The sequence below is a fragment of the Lynx rufus genome, unplaced genomic scaffold, assembly GCF_022079265.1.
Source record: "Lynx rufus isolate CCGP_SWC_20201006 ecotype Redwood Valley unplaced genomic scaffold, mLynRuf1.p SCAF_2, whole genome shotgun sequence".
Classification (NCBI taxonomy): Eukaryota; Metazoa; Chordata; class Mammalia; order Carnivora; family Felidae; genus Lynx; species Lynx rufus.
This window is the reverse complement of record NW_025814834.1, coordinates 58,897,710-58,922,475: the sequence shown is the minus strand read 5'-3', so window position 1 is coordinate 58,922,475 and position 24,766 is coordinate 58,897,710. Positions and strand designations below refer to the sequence as shown.

General features: G+C 44.1%; 1 protein-coding gene across 6 annotated transcripts in view; it reads right to left on the bottom strand.

Moving 5' to 3' along the window:
- WIPF1 (WAS/WASL interacting protein family member 1) overlaps nucleotides 1–24,766 on the bottom strand; it is an 89,262-nt gene that overhangs the window by 50,882 nt on the left and 13,614 nt on the right. For 4 of the 6 annotated variants that reach the window (XR_006962691.1, XR_006962690.1, XM_047083254.1 and 1 more), the window contains exon 1: nucleotides 339–532. The exons of the other annotated variants lie outside the window; for them this stretch is intronic. The gene's annotated coding sequence lies outside the window, so the exon portion shown is untranslated. Of the gene's footprint in view, nucleotides 1–338; nucleotides 533–24,766 lie in introns of those variants that run through there. 6 annotated transcript variants of the gene reach the window in all.

Genomic DNA, 24,766 nt, shown 5'->3' with positions numbered 1-24,766 from the left:
CGTGTGGACAACTGTACCATGCACTGAAAGGATATACTTACAGACATCAACCCTTATTTTAAATGGAAAAAAAAAATTCTTGTAGATTCAAACTTGTCCAGGGGTCAGGAAAAATTCTACTGAAAATCTCGCTTATTTTTTGGCACAAAACACAAGTTACAAATTGCCCACAGTCACAACAGTGTTGAAACTAGCATTCTGTGCAACAGGAATCGATTACGTGGTCTTATACTGAGAAATCAAACTATCCCAACATACTACGGCCCACTAAAAGCCATTTAGTTCTTCCCTCTAGCTGATAAAGGAAATACATTCAGTTTGAATATAATTTTTCTTACCGTTAGAGGATACTGTAGGAAGGCATGATCGGGGACACAGGTAGACAGACAAGCAAGATGTGAGCCCAGAGAGAAAACGGTCCCTGAAAAAGGCATCATCTTCTAACGCAAGTATGGGGTCGTTTTTAAACAGCCATTTTGGACAAGTTCTGGCCTCTTGTTAAATGTGACATACTGAGTCAGAGGCAGACGTCTTTCTGTGGTTATTCGCTTCCTGTCTGATTAATTTGTTGTTTGTTCCTTCCTCCTTTGCTTCAGAAAAAGAAACTAGATTGGTTTTACTTAAGAAGCAAGCAAGGAAAAAAAAACAACAACCCTAAATTAAAAAATTAAATGTTTCTCTTTCCACAAGGTATAACAAATCTGTTTGGTACAGTCACAAGAGATCAGGGTGTCCATCCAGTTGGCAGGCCAATGTTATTCTGGACACCTGCACAATTATAATTGTTCACAGAGCCTGAGATTCCTTCAGGAAAATGCCGCTTGAAAGTATTACTCTCAAGGACTATATCATTCGGTATTACTCTCATTGACTCTACCATTTAGTATTAAGGAAAAGAGTCACCCAAGCACTAGAAGCTCTCAACTACATCAATGATTAGGGTAAGTGATTCTTCCTCATCTACAGAGCGTTCAAGTGTGTAAAGAGAAAGTCAGAGATGCAGGTGAAGAGAGCTGGTCAGGTGTATGAAGGCAAATGAGTTCTAAAATGTGATTCTGGTGCCCAAGACAGGATAAATGATACTCAGCTCAAGTCATATGAAGATCCAGAGCTTTCTGTTCAAAAATGTTTTGTTTCTGTCCTTCATACTTAATGGGATAACAATAACTCTCCCAGAAGATGCTTGACGAAAGCAGAGATAATGAGTGCAGAACAAGGAAAGGCAGATTTCTCGTTATTAAAGGTCTCTAAGAAGTGGATAGGCAACGGGCTACACGTAGAAAATACTATGCCAAAATCTTGAGTTATTATAAATAATCTGAAAATGCTCATAATTCTTGCTTGATCCATCTGAAAAGTTCAGACTTATATTTGCAACACATAGCATGTAACTCTGAGAAGAAAAACTTTGAAAACAAAAACATATCTGTAGGAAGAATGAAAAACAGAGGCATATTTCAGAAACTAACTTCATTGTAAAATTAGAACTTTGGATCCTGATTCTGCTGGGTTCAGAAGGAAAAGGCATGAAAAGACCACAAGTTGCCTAATATTCCCTTCCCTGTAAAATGACAGGACTGGGTAGACCAGTGGTTCTCAATTCAGGAGGCGGGTGGAAATGTGTGGATTCATTTTTAGTCGGGGGTGAGAAGCAGTGGGTTGGAATGGGGAGCCCTGTGGGATTCTTGGGTAGAGCCCAGAATGTGGAATTTCCTATGATGCTTTGGATGGTCTTACCCAAGATACTGACAGTGCTCCTACTGAGGAGTACTGGGATAGTTGATGTCTAAGGCTCTTTCAGACTCTAAATTCTTTGTGATATGAATCTAGCTGTATGAGTAGAGTTTTATGACGCTGGGCCATGGCAAAATTCCTGGAAGTAGAGCACTCAAGGATTAGTAATGGAGAGTCCTCCACTTTGCCTGGAGTCATCTAAAGGCAGGAATGCATCGGTCTTGCCTAATATAGGATCTAGAGTCCAGGGGACATGCAGTATGGGAATAAATACATGCAGGTATGGGGCACCAGACAGAGGTGGAGGCCTGCTGCTGGCATCTCCTTCCCTCTCCACTAACCTCAGGAAAATAGAAAACTTGGTCAGCTACCAAGGAAATGCTTGAGAGAACCTTGGGGAAGTCTAAGTATAGTCTAACTAGGTCTAAAAAGGGAACATGGAGATTGTGATGATTTCTCTCTGTATTTTCAGAATTATTTTGAAGGTCTCTAAGTAAGGCATCGCAAATACACACACACACACACAAATACACCCACACCCGCTCAGTACACAGGCAGTCCCGTCCATTCCCATCCGTCAGGGATGGTTCAATTGTTAGGGAGAATCACTTAGAAGGCTTCAGCCCCCAAGACGCACAAGGGAGTAGTTGTCTAGATTTCAGGTCTGTTTTCATCTTTAATGAAAACTTATAAATACAGTCAACTTTGGACACATTTATGAGGTATCTATTAGGTACCCTAGGACATAAATCAGATAATGTTCCTCCCCTGCCTAAAATCCTGCAGTGGTTTCCCATTTCACCTAGAAAGTCCAGAATCTTTCCCTGGGCCCATAAAACCCCACAATATCTGGCCCTGCCCTAGCCCTCTGACCTCCTCTCAAGTAACAGCCCTTCTTGCTAATTTACCTTCCAGTTCTTTCTGTTCCTTAAACACATTAAGCTCATTTGCATCTTGGGGCCTTACACTTGTAAGCCCTCCTCTCCCCCCTCCTACACTCATCTCCTGGTTCCTTCTCATTCTTCAGTTGTCAGCAAAAATCCTCCTCCTCATGCCCCATCTCTGTGCCTATTTTCTTTTATGCACAGCACATGTCCCCACTTGACATTCTTTTACTTAATGGTTTATGTACTTGTGCGTCCCCACTAGAATTCCAACTCCATGAGGACGGGGACCTTCTTTCCTATGGTCACCTCAGCATCTACAACAGCCTCTGACACTTGGTAGGTGCTCAGTAAATGTGTTGAGTGAAAAAAAAATCAATATCTCCTAAAAATTCTTCCATAATATAACATTCCCTTAAGAGCTTCAGATTGTTTCCTCTCAAATAGTGAGTGAGAAATGCCAAGACGAGACTTGCACCCTCTTCTTGGGAAAGTTCAAGTTAAAAGGGAACTTTCTGGGGTGGCTCGGTCGGTTGAGTGTCCAGCTTTTGACTTCGGCTCAGGTCATGATCCCAGGATAGTAGGACTGAGCCCTGTGTTGGTCTCCACGTTGGGCGTGGAGCCTGCTTGTGATTCTTTTTCTTTCTCCCTCTGCCCCTCCCCTGCTTGTGCACACAGGCATGCCCACGCATGTGCTCATGCGCTGTCTCTTTCTCTCTGTCTCAAAAAAAAAAAAAAAAAAAAAAAAAAGACATGTAACGGGAACTTTTCCAGAGGAAGGATGCCACAGATCTTCAGGGAAGCCTGTTAGCCCACCAGTGGATGCAGTGCAGGTAGCTTATGTAATTGGGCAGTAGGGAGAGAAAAATGTCAAAAGTAAACAATCCGATCAGAAAGGGAGAGGAAGAAAAAAACAAAAAGAGGTTAGAGTGGGAGAGAGCCAAAGCATAAGAGACTCTTAAAAACTGAGAACAAACTGAGGGTTGATGGGGGGTGGGAGGGAGAGGAGGGTGGGTGATGGGTATTGAGGAGGGCACCTTTTGGGGTGAGCACTGGGTGTTGTATGGAAACCAATTTGACAATAAATTTCATATATTAAAAAAAAAAAAAAAAAGGGAGAGGAAGAAATAAGATAAAGGAAATGAGGCCAGAAAAGATCAGGGAGACGTTGTGTGGTGGACTGGGGAGAGTTCCAGCTGCATCGAGGGCTACAGGAGACTTGAAGGCCACACTGCAATGATGACACACAAGTCTGGGATGTGAAGGTGCTTCCTGCCCTTCCTCCTCAGTGAGCGGTCTCAGATGGGTATCAGCTTCTTGAAAGAAGGAAGTTTAAGACTGCATGAGACTGCAGACATCGAAGTTCTCACTGTCACTTACAGATGAGGAAATGGGGGTCCAGGGAGGCTAAGCGACCTGCTCGTATCACACGGCTGGCAGCAGCAGAGCAGGAGCCACAAGCCTGGTCTCCTGCTCTGCAGTCCAGTGTCATTACCGCCATAAGCTTCATTTTAGGTTCTGAAGGAGGATTTCACTTACTTCCTTTCTATAAGCATAAGGAGACAGAAGAAAGAAAAGGTGTAGGGAGAAGGCTGTGGTGTGGAGGGAAGAAGGTGAGGGAGGGTATGATTTGTGTTGCTGTCGGGGCCATTATTATAATCAAAGGCCAAAGGTAAATGGATTAAAAATCCACAGCAAAGAAAGACAATCATAGTTCTGGACTTCAAAGAGAATTAAAAAAAATTTTTTTTAATGTTTTGTTTTATATTTGAGAGAGAAAGAGAGCGTGAGCAGGGGAGGGGCAGAGAGACGAGACAGAATCTGCGTGCTGTCAGCACACAGCCCCATGCAGGGCTCGAACTCACAAACCACGAGATCATGACCTGAGCCGAAGTGGGACACTGAACCAACCCAGCCACCCGGGCGCCCTGAGAATTTTAAATGTGTATTTCACCCCCATTCAAAACACAGACCAACTGAGCTTAACGGTAGAGTAAAACAAAATCAATAAGCTCTTGAACCAATCAGGTAAAGAATCCTCCATATTAATGTACAGGAAAAAAAAAAAAACAAAAACACCACCACAAACAGACAGAAGATTATAAAACAACAGCACAGTTTTTACCAGTCTGGGAAAAGCAGTAAAGGACCACAGCCCACGACCCTCCCGTGGCAACCCCAAATCAACACAGAATGAATCAGGAGAACAGCAACATGTATAAAATATGAGAAGCCTTGTTTGCTTATAATTCTGGTTTCCCAAGTTGTGTTTCCATGACTACCTGTTATAGTATAGTTTTTGCCCTGATAGTAGAAAGATGTTTTAGAATACTGGTTCCTCAATTCTCAAACACCTTCCTCAATAGCAACATGCCCTCCCTTATAGCTTCTTAGGGGGAATGAGAAACCATGCCAGATTAAATGTGCACATTTATTGTGTGAGGAAATCCACTTTCAAAATGTTAAAATATGAGAATTACATTATTTAAAACAGCAGAAACAAAGAAATTTCCCTCTTCCCCCAAAATAATGAGTACAGTTACACAGGTTTGATCGAATTTATTTTTTTTTAAGTTTATTTATTTATTTTGAAAAAGAGAGTGTGTGTGAATGGGGAGGGGCAGAGAAAGAGGGAGAGAGAATCCCAAGCAGGCTCCATGCTGTCAGCGCAGAGCCGGATGCAGGGCTCAAACCCATGAACCGTGAGATCATGGCCTGAGCCAAAATCAAGAATTGGACGCTTAACCACCTGAGCCACTCAGGCACCCCAGAGGTCTGATCATTTAAAAATAATCTCAGAAACACAGGGAAATTAAAAACAAGTTTTGTACCATTCTACACCCTATCAATATAAATTAGTGTAATCTTACTGGGGACAAATTTGCAATATATTTCCATACGTTTTGGCAGCTTGGCATTCATTCATCCTTCTTATACTGATGCCCTTCAATTTTTGTTTGGAGACCCCTCTCTCCCTCACTCTCAGAGCTGTGGGTCTGAGGCGTGTGCTCCCACTGCAGAGACAGGAAGAGCATGTGATTCAGGGTCAGCTAATCAGAGCCTTGCATTCATTTGGCCCCACATGCTTTTTTAGTGACGGCCAGTGAACTCATTAAAACCAAGGGAGCTTGTGGTCTGAGGCGAGGCCATTTCGGCTGGATGGGCTGGAGTTGGATCTGTGAGGATACGGGGGCTGGAACAGCCACACTCATCCTTTGACGACATGAGGTCTGAAAGTGAAACCAACGAGTGGGGAACTGGGGGTGGGGGAAAATCAGCTACTGATCCTGTTGGTTGAATACATCTGTACCACAGGTTAGCCCTGTTTCTGGGCTTTTATTTTATACTAACAAACAAATTCTCTATTTTGTTTGAGATAGGACAGTCAGGTTTTCTATCACTGGCAATACAAACACTCTTGGGATGTGGAAATCGGTACTAGAAGCGAGTGTTGCATGTGGCTAACCCTAAAATGCGCGGGTACCGATTTAAGGTCAGGTGCAGGCTAGTGCAGGCTCTCCTGGGCTAGTTGGCGTCCTTGTTATGTGATGGCAAACACCACCACTGCCACCTGTTGAATCCTTGGCCTAATACGTCCATGAGCCTACTGATGGTGCACCACTAGAGGATCTGGAGGAAACATGTAGAATGTTGGCATGTGTGGGCTGTTTCTTGCAGTAAGAACCACAGAAGAGAGATAATTTAGGCTGAAGCTTACTGAAGGCACAGAGAGGCAAAAAATACAACTGTTAGAGGCCTTTTTTTTGCCTGTGGTCTGTAACAAAGATGGTTGAGGGTCAAATAATATGGAACCTTGTGGTTTGGAAAACTCAAAATTTCTATGCTATGCTAACATTGGATAAAGTAGCGTTGAAAGGTAAGAACCCTATCAAGAAATACACCTGGAACACAGAAGCCCGATACCCCAGTGTCCCTCCAAAGACATTCTGTTAGGTCCTCTCATCTGAACATACGGCCAGTTACTTTCTTTGTGATACACTGGGATCCATTTCAAGAGCGAGGAGTAAATTATGAATGGTTCTACCAGCTCAGGCCATTGTTTCAAATTGTACCTAATCAGAGACTAAGATTGAGGCCACAAAGTTGGAGAGTGGAGGATGGTTCATTTGGTGGGAGACAGAAGTGCCCAGACTTGGCCCCACATTTAAAGACTATGACTTGTGGCCCCTGGGTGGCTTAGTTAGTTAAGTGTCCCACTCTTGATTCCAGCTCAGGTCATGATCTCCTGGTTGTGAAATCGAGCCCTGGGTTGGGCTCCGTGCTGAGCCTGCTGGGGATTCTCTCTCTCCCTCTCTGTGCCCTTCCCTAGCTTGTGTATGCGCATGTGAGCATTTTCTCTCTCTCAAAATAAATAAGTAAATAAATACTAAAAACAAAAACGAAAACAAAGACTATGACTCAACACAATCTTGAGTTTTGGTTACATGGAGTTCAGGGATTGGAGACACCTACCAAATTTTTAAGGGCACTACACTAGAGGATAAAGTCCAAAACTAGTTAAAAACAGATTATGATTGGGGTGTCTGGGTGGCTCAGTCAGCTGAGCAACCAACTCTTGATTTCAGCGCAGGTCATGATCTCACAGTTTCATGAGTTTGAGCAGGGAGGAGCCTGCTTGAGATTCTCCCTCTCTCCGCCCCTCCCCTGCTCTCACTTTCTCTCTCTCTCAAAATAAATAAATAAACTTAAAAACAAAAAAACATATTATGATTGCTCAAACCCTAAGGCAATCCCTAGATTCCTGATGACAATAGGTGGGTTGAGGAATAGGGGGAGGCCTGCTCTTCAAGATGGCTCTGGAAGACGGCAGAAACGGAAGATCCTCGCAGAGAGCAGAAGCAGGGTAAGCCACTGGCTGGCCAAAGTTCTCATCCCACTGACAGCATGGGGAGAACTTGCTTGGTGGGTTATAAAATATTCTAGAGACTGGCAACTGATGTCTCATTCTCTCCTTGCCCAAATGGGAATTTAACCACAAGATTCCTCTACTGTTCTCCCCCCAGCCATTGTACGCTGGGTATCACACCATATTGGAGCCGTACAGGCAGTTCTATATTTTCTACCAACTACGTTATAAAGAGTTTAAAATGGGAAATTATAATAATATATTTAGGGGTGCCTGGGTGGCTCAGTAGGTTGAGTGTCCGACTTGGGCTCAGGTGATGATCTCGCCGCTCCTGAGTTTGAGCCCCACGTCAGGCTCTGATGACAGCTCAGAGTCTGGAACCTGCTTTGGATTCTGTGTCTCCCTCTCTTTCTGCCCTTCCCGCTCTTGTGCTCGGTCTCTCTCTCTCTCAAAAAATAAATAAACATTAAAAAAATAGTAATTTACTTAACACACTATTTCAAAAATATCATTATAACATGTCCTCATAATAAAAAGTATTAACTAGGCATTTTGCATTCTTTTCTTTGACTAAGTCTTCAAAAATATGTATTTTACACTGGCAACATTTCGGATGCTCAAGAGCCACTACCATACTGGACAACACAGCTCTAGATGGTGCAGCCTGGTGGGAAGGAGCCCCATTTTACTCCTCCTTTTCCTCGGTAGGATACACCGATGACACTTTCACACATAATCAAAGTCAGTCCTGGGGAAGTCTCGGGGCTGCCCAGACGCAGCCCCGGTCTCTAGATTCAGGGCTAACAAGAGTTTGTCCTGCTTGGAGCCATCTCTTAAAACTTCTTGGGCTTGTGGCCAGAAGAATTAAAGACCCCAGTTGGCTTCTCCTTCCTAGACTCTTAGTGCTGACAATCCTAGCACAGGACTTGAATCCTCAGCCAAGATATACTGCATATGATACCTTCAAAGTGGGGGCTCAGAAAAGATCCACAGACTCAAAAGCCTCCGTGGCTTTCCACTGTTCACCAGGTAAAATCTAGAGTCCCTGAAGTGACTAGCAAGGCCCATGGGGACCTGACACTCGCCCACTGATCCGCTTCCTGGACCACTGCTCCACCCCGTCCCCCATCCCTTGTCCTAGGGCATTTAGGACCATTTTCTCCTGGTTTTGTGACTTGCTCCCCTCACCTGTTCATATTCTGTGTTGCCTGTGCATGGGTCTGCTTTTCCAACTAGAGAAGGAGCCCATGGGGCATAGTGTTTGCCTTGTTCACTGCTGTCCCCCCAGCTGCTTTAGATCACTATCTGGCATATCACTGGGGCTTGAAAAATAGTTGTAAATGGATCTTAAAAGCGTCCAACTCCAGGCGCACCTGGGTGGCTCAGTCAGTTGACCATCAGGCTTCAGCTCAGATCATGAGCCCCGCATTGGACTTGCTGTTGCCAGTGTGGAGCCTGCTTTGGATCCTCTGTCTGCCCCCCGCCCGCCCACCCCAGCCTCTGCTTTCTCTGTCCCTCCCCTGCTCGAGCGTTCTGTCTCAAAAATAAATTTTAAAACATTAAAAAAAAATTAGGGGCGCCTGGGTGGCTCAGTCAGTTAAGTGTTCAACTTCGGCTCAGGTCATGATCTCAGGGTTCATGAGTTCAAGCCCCACGTCGGACTCTGTGCTGACAGGTCAGAGCCTGGAGCCTGCTTCAGATTCTGTGTCTCCCTCTCTCTCTGCCCCTTCCCCGCTCACATGCACTCTCTCTCTCAAAAATAAATACATATTAAAAATACATTTTAATAAATAGATAAAAACATTAAAAAAATTAAATAAAAGTGTCCAAGTCCAAGTTTAGTTTCATCCCTCATTGAACCTAAGGTTGGGGTTAGGCTGCCACAGGTTTGGGTGTAGGTCGGGAAGCACCAGGGTGGGGTAGGTTTGTGCTGGATTTGTTCCTCCCAAAGGTCCTGGGAAGGCTCTTGCTTCTCCTGTCATGTGGTGACACAGGACAGACATTCACAAAGACAACGTGGGGACCTGCCAACACATGTAACAGCTCTTTCTCAAGCAGGGCTATTTGCCAGTGTAAGGGATATGACAGAGCCTCTTACTTAAGTTAAAAAATGGTGAGGTGACTCCCTTGGTAAGAAGAAAAGGAGAACCACATCCGGAGTGGAAGAAAGAGACCCAGCACCATCCAGAAAGAACATTCCCATAATGGTTTCATATATTCATACTCAACCAATCAGTATTTTATCCCCAAGGACCAGCTGTCCAGTACATTAGGTTCTGAGGACAAAACGGAAGGCCCTGTTTCTCTACACTGACAGTTTGACGTTTTTATTCTTTAATTTTTTTTAATGTTTATTTATTGGGTGGGGGGAGGGAACGGCAGAGAGAGAGAGGGAGACACAGAATCTGAAACAGGCTCTAGGCTCTTAGCCATCAGCACAGAGCCCGAATGCGGGGCTTGAACTGGGAACGGCGAGATCAAGACCTAGGCCAAAGTTGGACACCCAACCAACTGAGTCACCCAGGCGCCCCCAGTTTGACAGTTTTATACTCAGCAAATAACAACAACAAATGCTAAAATTGGAACATCACTGATTTTATGTCTTTGACGGACAAATGCTTTTTACGTGTGGAAAGACCATTCACGTTTCCTTTGAAAGCACTGTCTCCTCTTAGGTAATTTAATTAAGATGCAAAAATTTCCCAGTTGGTCACCAACATCCAATACAAGTGGCCCCCAAGGGGAAAACCCATGTGAAATATAGAGAGAAGTTTCTTTCAACCCAAGGGGAAAACTAGTGGAAAGCCCCATTTTCACATCCTGCTGTGTATCCACTTGTATACACAATAGGGAGAATCTACTGCCATATGGATAGCCCTGGGTTCCTTTTGGTTGCTAATCATTAAGCATAAAGCCCAGGCTGGGGCCTTTACGATTATTTCTGGGGTGGGACAATAGCCATATTGTTCCTCATTCAGACTTCTCTAGATGGTTACCCAGTGTCTGTAGCTGAAGGATAGAAACCACGGGGACAGGAGAGCCTGTACTCGGGAAACAAGAGCCTATGTAACTCTGCACCTTTGGGCCTGACGTCACCCATCTGAACACTGCAGGAAGGGCTCCATGACCCAAGACTTCCCCTGGGACCCCTGACTGCACAGAAGCCAGGCCTGGCTGGTGCAGCTGTTACCTGGAAAAGGCACGCCCAACCACTCTGCATGTGGTCAGGAAATGGAGGCATTTGTGGGTGTCAAAATAGTGGGGGGCCTTTGGGGACTTCACACCTGGGGACCGGAGACGCTAGACAATTTGCAGTGTCCCCGACTGTCCCACTCAGTGAAGAATTGTCCCATACGATTTTCAAAGGTCCTCTTAGAGACTGATGTAGGAAAGAAAGTGTTTCTAGTGATCTGATCCCAGACCTTGGCTCCATGTTAAATATAAACTCAAAGTAATTATGGCGCTGTTGTATTAGCCCCTGAATGTTCCAGTAACGCAACCGTCCTATAAATGAAATACTATGTTTTGCTCAGTTTTACTAACAGGTCTTCACCCCTCTTGGCAGATCACGTGCCCAAAGGCATTGCCCCTGGAGGTACGTAATTCTCTAACCCTTATCCAAGTTAGTGTGAAGGTGCAGTTGCCCACTGACGGTGGTTACAGGTGGAGATGTAAACACCCAGCCAATTACTTCATTTTGTTTGCTAATGAGTTGTATCCGATCCCTTACAAATTGAAGTTATTTAATAATAAATTATGTTCCTTTTATTTCTCTCTCCTTTTTAAATAAAGTTTATGTATTTTGAAAGACGAGAGAGAGAGAGAGAGAAGGAGAGAAGGAGAGAACAAGTGGGGGAAGGGCAGAGAGAGAATCCCCAACTGACTGCGGCACCAGCATGAAGCCCCGCTCGGGGCCTGAACTCACAAACCGTGAGATGACAACTGAGCTGCAGTTGAGAGTCAGACGCTTCACTGACTAAGCCACCCAGGCGCCCCTAGTTCTCGTTTTAATTGCAGGTAAAGATAATATAGATTTTGGAGGAAATTATCTGTCAGGTCAGATTATTTCACTGATGCAGTTTCACTGAAGGTTGTGAAGTCGGCACTGGAAAATAGTGGAGTGGGTGCAGAGTCACACAAGGCTGAGGGCCACTGTTCCTGGGCTTATGGTCAGGGATGCAGTTTCATGGTTCTGCTCATCTAGCCCAGGAGGGAGAGAAAGGAGCCACGGGGACCACAGCCGCTCACCTACAGTCCAGGGAGGGAATTGTGCACTTATTTCCAAACAGGTCACAGACGCACGGTGCTTCCTTCTCCTGTTTCTTAGCTGACTCTGCTTCTCTCAGTGGCTTGGCTGGAACAGAATTTATTCTACTTCAGTGACCCCAGATTCCCGGGGGGATTCTGCTACTCCAAGAACTTTCTGCCTCCCATTTGGCTGCTCTGGATTCTCCAAATGCCTGGGAAAACAGACTGTCGGGAAAACACGTCCAGGTTGTCTCTGGTGGGATGGCTACCCTACCAGGACATGGGAAAGACAATGGAAAGTGATTCCTATGGGACCAAGTGCATGCACGTAGTTCTCTCAACTCCAAATATGGGTGCAGGAGCCATAGGATCAGGAAAGGGCACGATCGCAAGGGGTATGTGCGTGCACACGTTTTGCTTTTGTTTTGTTTCGTTCCCTTTGCTCAGTGCTGACCACATGACTCCTTCCCCTGCCTCATGGAACTGCTTAACTCAGCCTTGGACCATTTTATTCTGCTTCAGGACCATTCTGACAGTATGATTGATCAGTTGGCGGTTTATGTAAAAAGCAACTCCACAACTACATTTAAATATCGACTAGTGCACCTGAAACGGTTACAAGATTGCACGTCAATTATTTTTCAGTGAAAGAAAAAACAAGATAAATAAGTAATGACTAGTTTGGGAATAACAAACCACAAAGATTTGAGGTATAAGAACTACATGTGGTTTATATTTTTGTAGGACACCCTCAGGAAGATAAATGGGCAGAGTTAAAAAAGAAAAAAAAATACCTCCATGGCCTCTCCCTGCCTCATCCCGACCACCATTAAAAAAATAAAAAATAAAACAAAACAAACAAACAGCCAACCCCCCCCCCCCCCCCCCGAGCCCAGGCTGCTTGTTACTCTTGGCTCCTAGGAGGCAGTTGTGTTTTAGGCAAGGCAAATAAGTAGCTGCCTGGGGACTGTGGCTAAGGTCAAGAACAGCCTGCTCAGCCTGCTAGCATAACCTCCACTTCTGCCAACAGCCCCTGCCAGGCTGAGCGCGGCCCCTCTCCAGCCCCGGGCTGTCTTCCTTCAGATTAGCTTCTCCAACTTGACCCTGTGCCATCACCGCCTTTCCTACCCTTGACCTGGCCCCACACGCAACATCTCAGCAGTCTTCTCAGCCAAAAAGAGAGACACGAAACAGGGACTTGCTTTCTAGAAATAAAAAATATTTTCTACGATCCTTTTATCTGCTTACACTACGTGTGTTTCCCTGCCTGCATGGCTACCTAGTGAGCAGGGCCATCGCTAGGGCTCCGATGCACAGCAGTCATCCAACAGAGACCTTCTACCCATCACGTGACAAGGGTTGCCGGTGACACGAGAGCGATCAGACAAAGCTCTCCACGCACGTGGAGTTCACATTCGTATCTGAGCTGATGACACGGTGGAAGGAAAACGAATTTATCCCCTGAATCGTGCAGCCCAGGTGTTCGTTTCAGCCCGGCTCACCTTACACGGAGTAGCCTCATGAAGCTGACCTCCTGAAGGAGGCCTAATTCGGGCCCACTCCAGTTTAAGTGCACAGCGCTCTGAAGTCCTTAGGTGGGGATAGGCATTTTGGTTTGAGAACCATTTCCATACAATCATACTTGAGGGCATCCTGCCAGGCCAGCCCACAAACGTCTACTTAATTCATAGCGTGAGTAACCAGACTTCATTTCCAAGTCTTCAAAGGAAAGGCCTCAGAGACGATGGAGGGGTGAGGGCTTCATTACTCTGGTGCACTCCGGCCTCAGCCTCTACCCCCTGCCGCTAGGCTGCCCTGCAATTTCCCCACTCAGGACCCTGAGTGGCTTCTGTCCCTTCCCCACGATAAGATGATCTCACCAACATGGAAGGAAGAAACAGGTTGTTTTGAAAGAAAGAGGAGCTGTTCACCCAAATGATGTTGAATTAGTGGGCGTTTTGTCGAGACAAAAGAATACAGAGGCACCTGCGTGGCTCAGTTGATTGATGTCGGGTCATGATCTCAGGGTTGTGGGATTGAGCCTAGAGTGAAGCCTGCTTGAGACTGACTCTCTCTCTCTCTCTCTCTCTCTCTCTCTCTCTCTCTGCTCCTCCCCCCCATCATTCTTTCTCTCAAATTAAAAAAAAAAAGAAAAAGAATATATAGGGCTGTAGTGAGATTCTATGGCAGAATCACACTGTCTGGGGGGTAATTTCCTTAAGTTTCTCTTACCTTTTATAGTTTCCTTCCTTCACTTAATATATCTTTTTCCTTATTAAAAATTCATACATGGAAATGTTTAGAAAATATAAATAAATTTTTAAATGACCCATAGTACTCAAAGAAACCAGTTAACATTTTGGAATTTGCTTCCAGTCTTTTTTTCCTCTGTGTGTGTGTGTGTGTGTGTGTGTGTGTGTCTAAAATGGGATCATACTGGGGTGCCTCAGTGGCTCAATCGGTCGAATATCTGACCCTTGATTTCAGCTCAGGTCATGATCTCAGGCTCATGGGATTGAGCTCCAGATTGAGCTCCATACTGAGCATGAGCCTGTTTGAGATTCTCTCTCTCTCTCTCTCTCTCTCTCTCTCTCTCCCTCTCTCTCTCTCTCTCTCTCCCCCTCAGCTCTTCTCTCCCACTCACATTCTCTCTCTCTCTCAAATAAAAAGAATAATAAAATGGGATCCTACTGTATATATGTAGTTTTATATCCTTTTTTCACACTTGCTCATATTATTAAATATTCTCCGAATGCAATTTTAATAGTTGAATATTTCATTTTATGTGTGGTCTATTACCTATGTAGCTAATTTTCATTGTTAAACATTTAAATTGCATCCAATTTCGCTGTTACAAATCCTACCAGGTTAACAGACTAAATATTTGTAGTCATTTCAGATTATTTTCTCAGGATACATGTGTTACAGTACAATTACTGGAATGGAAGATACAAAGGTTTCTCTTTTAATGATCCTGATACATATTGTTAAACTGTTTTCTCACAGCGGTAGCATTTCTTATCCCATTAGTACCTACTTCATTTCTTTTCTTTAAAAAAATTTTTTTTTATGTTTTTATTTTATTTTTGAGAGAGAGAGAGAGAGAGAGAGAGAGAGAGAGAGCACAAGCGGGGAAGGGCCAGAGAGACAGGGAGACCCAGAATCCGAAACAGGCTCCAGGCTCTGAGCTGTCAGCCCAGAGCCCAAAGTGAGGCTCAAACCCACAAACCATGAGATCATGACCTGAGCTGAAGTCAGATGCTTAACCCACTGAGCCACCCAGGCACCCCCCGGGTGCCTTCATTTCTTTTCAATATGTTCTATTATTAGCACTTTTAAAAATATTTACCAATTTGATAGATGAAAATTATACGTATGGACAGTTTTGATTTTCATTTCTTTTATTAGTGAGGCTGGCAGTGTTTCATATATTTCTTGTCTTCTCCATTATTAGCAAATATTCCTCCATTAATTGTCTGTTATCCGGATTTTTTAATCACAAGGTTTTATTCTTTTCCTTATTTCTTCCATTTTTGAACCTAAAGATTACTTAAAATTCCACGACTTTCCATAGACAAAATAAAATGTCCTAACCTTTGAAGGACTGGATGGGTAAACAGTGACCCTTTCTGAACACCAGTAAAGCAAATTTCATAAATTAAGGACGGCCTCTATTGCCGACAGATACACGCCTTCGTAAGAATTTTCTGAGATGGCGACAGTGGCTAATTTTGTGTGGCCTGTGAGAATTTTCACCATTTCCAGAAATGTCTCCGTCTTAAGTCGGGAGGAGGGTGCCGGAAGTCTGGGCCCATCTCACTGTGACACATCTACCTCAAAGGCAGAAGTAGGAATGCTTGCTTATTGTTACACACATGCATCCGTGTGCGAAGCTCTAAAGGCCGAGTACAGTCATTATGACCCTGAGTCACCTCATTCCATCTTCACAAGACAAAAGTTCCCAGGAACTAAGGAGTGATGTGGGCTGACCCAATGAGTCTCCAAAGCTTCCTTTATCTTCACTGTCTTCACCAGCCATTAAACAAATATTTCGGAAGAAGTCAAATCTAATTTAGAGGGACGCCTGGGTGGCTCAGTCGGTTAAGCGTCTGACTCTCGGTTTCGGCTCAGGTCATGGTCTCTCGGTTCATGGGCTTGGGCCCCGCATCAGGCTCTGCGCTGATGGTGTGGAGCCTGCTTGCGATTCTCTCCCTCCCTCTTTCTCTGCCCCTCCCCTGCTTGCTTGCATTCTCTCTCTCTTTCTCAAAATAAATAAACACTTAGAAATCTAATTCAGAATTTTTTTCTTTAGTGATTAAAAACTTGGTGACCAAAACCACTTTTGAGCATAGATCATTCAAAGTAACCACAGTTTGGTACCTGATGATTCACCCGAGGACCTGGGCTGGCATGCCATCCTCTGGCCTCCTTTCCACTGGGTCTTCCCAAGTCAAAGGCTCTTGCCCATTTCCTACAGTACCCTCTCCCTCTCCTTGCCAATTTCCTACAGTTCCACTCAGAAGGTGTTTGATGCACCTAAGTGAGAAAGGCAGCCACTGTGGGGTAAAGTGCCTGGAGCATACTAAACACTCAACAGTGTCAGCTATCATGACTAAGTGAGCTAAGTGTCTCCATGGTTAGTGCTGCTTCATAAAGGAGGAAACAGAGCAGGAAAAGTGGCTCTTTCTGTTCACAGAGGGATAATTCAATGCAATGTGAGAATGAAGAATTTACCCTATTTGACAGTTGAGAAAAGTTGGGTACTAGTAATTCCAGTAACTCTGTTTTATATCATTCTACAGCTAGGTTTCAAATCCCCTCAGGACCATTTCAAAAAGCTGGTGTTGATCCACCTGATTTGTGACGGTCCCATTCTCATTCACCAGTGCTGCCGCATTTTTGTGCATTTCCAAACATCGCTAGATTCAAGGAACACAAATTCAGAAAAAAAAATGCCCCAGCAACTTCCTAAAAATACTGTTTCTCCTAAAATTTAAAGAGAAATAGGGATTAGTAAATAGATTTTATGCTCACTGCTTTGTTTTCATTCACCCGGATGGGCTCACTGCCCATCAGTAGGCTTGTCACCATCCCTCCCAGGAGGAGGATAGGAAGCCACTTGTCTCAAAACCCTCCAAGGCAGAGAACAGGACTTCTCTTCTAGGGCACTAAGAAGATGCCCCAAAGCCCTTTGGGGTGGTCTCACCCACCTGGGGAATAGAAAACAGCGCTGATTTTCCAGGCTGCTTTATTCTCGCGGTTAAGGAGCAAACAGAGAGAACAGCAATGGTCTGAGAATGTTTTCGGAGGGGGTGCAAAGTGAACTGAAAGAAAACAGGCTTTGAAGCAAGGTCTGATTTTTCTCTGAGCAAATGAGGAAACAAAACCACGATACCTATCATTATGCCCAAGTTCGGTCACCACAAGATGAGGATGACACTGTGACGCAAAAGACAGCCGTGCCAAGAGTCAACTGAAGCTTCAGCAAAACTGAACACCACACCGAAAACACTCTTGAGTATGCAGCTCTCGTCAGCAGGGAGCTCACGGAGAACCAATATGAAGATGACCGGTGTGAAAGTTCATTTTCCAAAGTACAATGGCTTCTGTACACACACCTTTCTACTCCTCTGAAACTTCTTCCTGCCTCGTACAAAATCCTCTGTGGAGGCACATGTTTAGCATTCTTCCCTAGCAGTGTCCGCTGAATTCCCTTCAACCTCTAACTGCACACCGCAGAGATAAGGGTTCCTTCTTTGGCTTTGTTCCCCCCTCATATCTTGAAAATATAGATGAGCTTCTAAATAATGCTGAGAGATACAAAAAGATGAAGTATCTCAAAATCTTTACAGGCATAAGCAACACACAAAAGGTTAAGCAATGGAGAACAAGAGCAATACACGTTCTACTCTGGAGTCGTTAAAGATTACTGTCGGTGACGTGTATATCCTCAGTTTCAAAAATGCCGACTTGAAGGGGTACCTGGCTGGCTCGGTCGGTGGAGCACGCGCCTCTTGATCTTGGGGTTGTGTGTTTGAGCCCCAATTTGGGTATAGAGGTTACTTAATAAAATCTTGAGGGGCTCCTGGGTGGCTCAGTTGGTTGTGCGTCTGACTTTGGCTCAGGTCATGACCTCGTGCTTCGTGAGTTCGAGCCCCGTGTCGGGCTCTGTGCTGACAGCTCAGAGCCTGGAGCCTGTTTCAGATTCTGTGTCTCCCTCTCTCTCTGACCCTCCCCTGCTCGTGCTTTCTCTCTCTTTCTCTCTCTCTCTCTCAAAAATAAATAAACATTGGAGTGCCTGGGTGGCTCAGTCGGTTGAGTGTCTGACTTTGGCTCAGGATCTCACAGTTCAGTTTGTAAGTTCGAGCCCTGCTTCGGGTTCTGTGCTGACAGCTCAGAGCCTGGAACCTGCTTCAGATTCTGTGTCTCCCTCTCTCTCTGTCCCTAATCCACTCTCATTCTGTCTCTGTCTCTCTCAAAAATAAATAAATGTTAAAAAAATTAAAAATAAAAATACAATCTTGCAATTTTTTTTTTTTTACTTAAAATGCAGCTTTTAAAAAAGATTTAAATTATAATATGACTGTATCGTACACAACGTTACTCAGGAAAGTAACCGGTACACATTACTGCGCTGCTAGAATTTTGGGTTTTTACAAAAATAAAGTCCATGAAAGGACTAGGTCACCTCAGTGATTATTTTCCTTAAGTGTAACTCCTCCCACCCCTGCTACCCCCCACAAAAGCACTCTTAAAAATATAAGTTCAGAATTTAATAAAAGTGAAATCAGTTTTGTAATGCATAAGTCTGGGAATATTAAAAATCACTATGAACTTAACAAAGTTATATATTTTAATTGTTTAAATGTTTACTTAATTTTGAGACACAGCGAGAGACACGGAGTATAAGCATGGGAAGGGCAGAGAGAGAGAGAGAGGGACACAGAGAATCCAAAGCAGGCTCCAGGCTCCGAGCTGTCAGCACAGAGCCTGATGCGGGGCTCAAACTCATGAATGGTGACATTATGACCTGAGCTGAAGTCAGACACCTAACTGACTGAGCCACCCAGGCGCCCCAATAAGATTATATATTTTAAATCTCTCATTCTATTTTCCTTAACATAAATACAAAAGTAAAGTACTTAAAGGTTTAGGATTTACCCTTGAGATACTATAAACTATTATTATCTTCATGATAAAAGAAACTTATGAATCTATGGAAAAGGGAATAATATTTATAAAACATATTAGTAAAAGCACTGCATATGTTTGTGTATTGACATTCACAGGTCGTTCATTAATAAAAATATTTAAAGTATAATAAAAGGAAAGTTAAGAGTGGTTTTACTCAAACTTGCATTTTCCAAAAGGTATCATCTGAAAGTACCAAAGATTAAGTAGAAATCCACATTCAAAAAAGAGTTCCATGGAATTCTCAGAAAGAGACAGTCGCAAAGGGTCATCTGAGGACATTATTTTAGCCTCAACTTTGAGAATCATTCAAACGGGGGAGCCAGTGCCCGATATTGACAAAGTGCAGTTTCTGGCTGGCAAGCTCAGATGCCAGCCCACCCTATCTGCCAAGATGAGTGGATGAGAAGTCATTTCATGAAGTCATGCACAAACATGAAATGCACTGTAAAGGTCTGCGGCCATCCCTCCATCATTGCTTTGCTTGCTTAGGCTGCTGGCCAGCAGGGATAGCTCCCTCTGCAAAACTGTTTCAAAGTAATGACCTGGAGGAAGTGGTGTGCTGATACCATGAAAAAAAAAATCCCTCAAACACAAAGATAGTTCAAAAAGCATCAGTATATGGCTCAGAGGAAACAAACAGCTCAGCTAATTTCAACTCAAAAGAAACCTGAGAGACCAGTTTACCTTGGCTGTAGCTACACACACACACACACGCCGGAAAACTGAAGGGTGGCGATTATCTAGTGATTCTGTTTTGTGCCAAAGGGGATGAAAGGGCAGGGTTATCCATCCTGGGGTCAGGATGGAATAACAGAATATATCCCACCCCACAATGCTTCAGACACAAAATGACGTGTATATAAGAGGACTTCTTCACACTGTTCTCTCCTTGAGACAGGGAGGGGCACCCTGGACCTTGGCCGGAATGGTAAGTCTGATGTTCCTTCCTGAAGCCACTGGGAGATCAGAAGCTAATTCTGAGCCTCTCACACATGGTCTCTCCATCACTGGAGCCTTTCCATGGGTTTTCCTTCCACAGTGGTGTCTTTACAGAGCTAAGAGAGGAGCAGGGCATCTAAAACAGTTGTTTCCTGTGTGCATCGTGGGCTAAAATCCATCTGCAATCTTTAAAAGATGACCAATACTGAATTTTCAACTCCCGGGCACTTAACAATACTCTTCAAATGAAGTGAATACATCATCGACAAAGATCACATTCTATTTGGTTTTAAAAACCATTTGGAGCTTTCTGTAAAAACAGCTACTTTTCTGAAAGAATAGGCAATGGTTGCTACCAAAATCTTAAAATGATCCTTATTTTATTTTCAAATAACCTTATTTGAGAAGGTCACTAGAGGTAGGTATCAGCAGAAGGCTAAAACTGTTTTCTCAGTCCTGTTTTGTACTGCTATTTTGACATCTTTGTTGCTAATTGGGTCAGGATGCCCAAAAGCCCTTTGGTTTTGATCACTCGAGGAAATGCACCTCACAGCAGAAGACCTAGTTATTTTATTTGATTTCCAGTTTTGTGAAGGGAAGACAGGAAAGAGTGACGACCTTTAGTATCAGAAGTGTGTGTTGTTGACTTTCAGTTGGGTAGTGAGATTTTCAGTTCAAAACATTCAGTACCCAGATCACATGTGGTGACAATTAAAATGTTTTAAATGATGCTTTTCCTTCTTCCAGTGCTGGCCATAATATTCAAGCTGGGCACAGGAAGCAGAGATTTTGTCTCAGCTCAGTAGCCGACTTAACAAGGGCAGCTCCAAGCTCTGCAGTTTTTGCCATTTGTCTTTCTAGGTGGTGCACCAGTCAGCAATCCTCTGCAGCTCATAAAACCCAACATAACCTTTTGGGATGCTCTGGAAAAAACACATTGGGTAATAAGGGATAGAATGCTTTCTGTTCAGTGTTTCCAGTGCTATTTTCTGGCCCAAAGAAATACCAAATCATAGGCATCTACAAAAAAGAGAGGTGGCCCAGAAATGATCTTGCATAGTCTGTGAGTGCTGACTACCCCCCCATCCCCACCCAAAGGTTCATCTACCTGTGTCCTGCTGTGTGTTTCACGCAGAGCTACACAGGCATTGGAGCAAACAGCCATTTCTACCAGACTTGGCTCAACTCAACTTCTAGGGTGGTCTTAAAGTGAAAATAAAAGTGCCCAGAATGATCCTTAGCACATAGTAATGGCACAATAAATGTTAACTATTATTATTATTGTTCCAGGAAATGAAATGGCATTGTCCTGATCACCTTGAGGATGCGAGGAGGGGTGAAAAGATGCAGATCCATGGCAGTGACAGTGAGACGAGTATGGTCTAGGAGAACGTGAAACTTTGACATTTATGTCCTCCATGTGAGCTTTCCCCAAAGGTATCCTTCAGCTATGGAGCTAATCAGAAGGCCCATCGGCATTTCCATGTGTAGTTTACACACCACACTGTGGTTTCTTGGCCAGTCCGTGGCACAAAAGGAACTGAGCAAGACATCACGACGTAGACAAGCTGCAACGTGAACGCCACAGAGGTGGGAAGGTCATGGCCCACAAAGGCAGAGATTCAGTGAAGGCCTCTGAGGTTTCACCTCATCTCCACAGTTCTTAGTCACACAATTTCCTTTATGGATCTGAACAGTAACAAACGGGCCTTAGAAAACGAATCAGTGTGCCAGGTGGAAAATGCCAAAAGTCATCTTGTCTCTCCAAAGGGTTAAGCTGCTTTTCCGTTTTGTTTTTCTACCCTTTCTTTATTCTTCAAGCCCTCTTTGCTGAATAATTTAAAATTCACGGTTACAAGGGCTTCCTTTGTGCCCACATTCCCCTGCTGAGATCAGATGCAGCTGACCCCACCCCAGTCAAGGCCAACTGGATGAGGGCAGGACCCCGGCCCAAGTCTTCCTGCTGGAGAGCACGCTGTGAGATGGCCGGGTGTGAAAAAGCCTGCTCTGCTCGAACAAGGCAGTCTGTTTCCTCTTCGTCTCAGAAGTATGAACTGGGAATCGTGGGGACAGGTAGGCAGTCAGTCATACCAGAGAAATGAGAGGAGACAGGAATAGCCAGTTAACTGGTGGACATAAGAGAAGAGATGATCCGTCTCCTGGGACTGAGGGCACATCGTGATTTTTCAGGTACCTAAACTGTACTGTAGTCTTTAATAACTCTAACAGTAGCAAAGCTAATGGTAACAATAATAGCTAGCATTTATTGTGCCCTTACCATGTGCTAAGGATCATTTTAGGAATTTTACAACTATTCATTCATTCAATTTTCACAATGACTCTTGATGATGATGATGATGACGCTGATGATGGCACTGAAGCACAGAGAAGCTAAGTAACTTGACCAAGGCTACACAGCTCATAAGTGGCCCAGACACAATTTGAACTCCAATGGCAGGGTTCCAGAGCCCATCCAGCATGTGCCTCCCTGTGGGGTAGTCCTGAGTATCCTGTGTTCTTTTTTGCCCATCCTTACAATAAAGCTCCCCTATTAAGGAGGCCTGACAGGGGGTCTATTGCTTGCTCCCTATTGCCTCACAACTAGCATTTTTCTTGGCTCCGCTCATTATGAATCTTAGTAACGTAAGCATACATTTATTAATTCAAGAACTATTTAATGCTTACTGTGTGCCAGGAACTACTACTGAGCTCTGGAAGCTGACGAAGACTCCGCCCCGTTCCAGCTCTCAGGAACCTCTACTAAGTAGGGAAAGACTCGGTCTGCACACACCGCCATGCCAGAAAGAGCTTCCAGTAATTATACTGTATAGTCATACTTCTACGACCTTCTGCAGAATCTACGGGACATACTGTCTTTGTAAACACACCGTGTCCTATTTTTGCATAATGATATATTGTATCCCGAGCTCATCGTTAAAATAACGCCTCAAAAGAACATCTTAAATATCACCAAAATAGAAACAGACACGGCAAAGATGGCTTCTTGGAATGTCTTCCCAGGATTCTGTGTCAGTCAGGCCAAGGGATGGCAACACGCATGCGCACACTGGCTGACCTATAGGCGGCGCTGCAGTGTCCCCCAGAGCCTGAAGGTGCCTGAGAAATACGAACCATGGCCTCCTCCTCCGTCCGATCATATTTCACTGCTGGCAACTTGTTCACGGCATCAATCCCCATTGCCGCCAAGTGGGTATTTATTTATGTCTACGGTACTTGCAAGACGGTGCTCTCAGACACCAGGTGTCACTCTTCTCATCTTTCCAAACCGACAGCACCAGCACACTGCTTTGCACCTGACAGGTCTTTAACCCGTTTTAAACGACCGTTTTGTAACAGTATTACACCAGCACCAGTCTATTGTGGGAAATGGTGAACTCAAATTTAAAGGAGAGAAATTACGTATAATCCTACTAGAAGTACACGTTAACTTTTTGGAATATTTCCTTCTGGTCTTGATACATAGAAAATGTTTCAAAATGAAGATGATAAATACGCAGTTTTGAATCCAGGTTCTGTTAGCCTTTCCTACCGCTAAATACTCTTTGAAAACATGATTTTTTAATGACTGCATGGAATTTTGACACCAATTTATTGAACGTTCTCTTGTGGCCGGTCATTTACTTTATTTCTTACTTTGCTTTTATAAATGTGCTAATATCAACATCCTTATACGCAAATTCTTGTGTTCAGTTAGGTTTATGCAATAGAAAAAGAAGTATTGGATCAAAGAGTTTGAACAATTTAAACTCTCTTGATACGCAGTGCAAATGGTCCACGGGGAAGGCTTATACTCCCTCTGGCCTCGTGAAAGAATGAATGCCCCATTCACCATACGCTCGCCAACACTGAATATTACAGTTTTAGAAAATCTTTATCTTAATTTGGTTTCTTCAGTGGGTCGTAACAGAGCCTACATTTAAACTCTACGTTCCTAAGAAAAGTGCAGATGGGTCACTTACAAACAGGAGCAAAAGAGCCTATGAGCAACAGTCCCCACCTCAAGCCCTTGAAGCCATAAAGAATTTCAGAATTTTAGAATTGGCAAGTACTTTAGAGGTCACTGAACAAACTGTTTCAGTTTATAAATAAAGTAACCAAAGCTCAGAGAGATGAAGTGACCTGGGAAACATATTTGAGTTCGAACTAGAATCTAGTTGTCTGGACCCGTGGTCTTGACCCATAAGCCATTTCTTTAGAATGGGCTGATAACCTATGGAAGCAACAAACCATTGTTATCAGAGTGAAAAAATAGAGGGAAAAATAGTATGAGAATGTATTTGAAAACGAAACCGTTATTGTTCTAAATTGTTTTATCTTCATGACACCAAGTGAGAATAAGCTGTTTTATAGACAAAGGCAAAAACTCACATGTGAGTATTACTCTATTCTTAAGATCCCTGCTTACATCTAGAACAGATATTTTTTTTCCTGGAACCATTAAAATATTCAGCATTGATCTACCATCCTCTCATCGAGCCAACATTTACTAAGAATGTACTGTGGCCAGGCACGGTGCCAGGTACTGGAGCAGCAGGGGGGAAAGAACCAAGGTAAGAAATGAGGGATTCATTCTGCGGGGGGAAGTGGGCAGGAAGGCATGTGAACAAATGCTAATGCATGTGACTGGGAGGTGACGGGCTACACAAGGTGCCGTGGGAGTGGGCAGAGCAATGGACATGGAAGACGTCACAGAGGAGCTGACACATGAGCTATGCTTGTGCTTGAAAGTAGTCTACTGGGCGGGGTGGGGAGAACAGCATCCCAGTCAAGGCTGCTCGTCGGATGGGCCTGAAACATGGCGGCTGCACACCTGAACTCATCGAACCCTCACCCTCCTATGAGCAGACTGATGCTGTTCACTGGATGTTTCTTAGGCTGG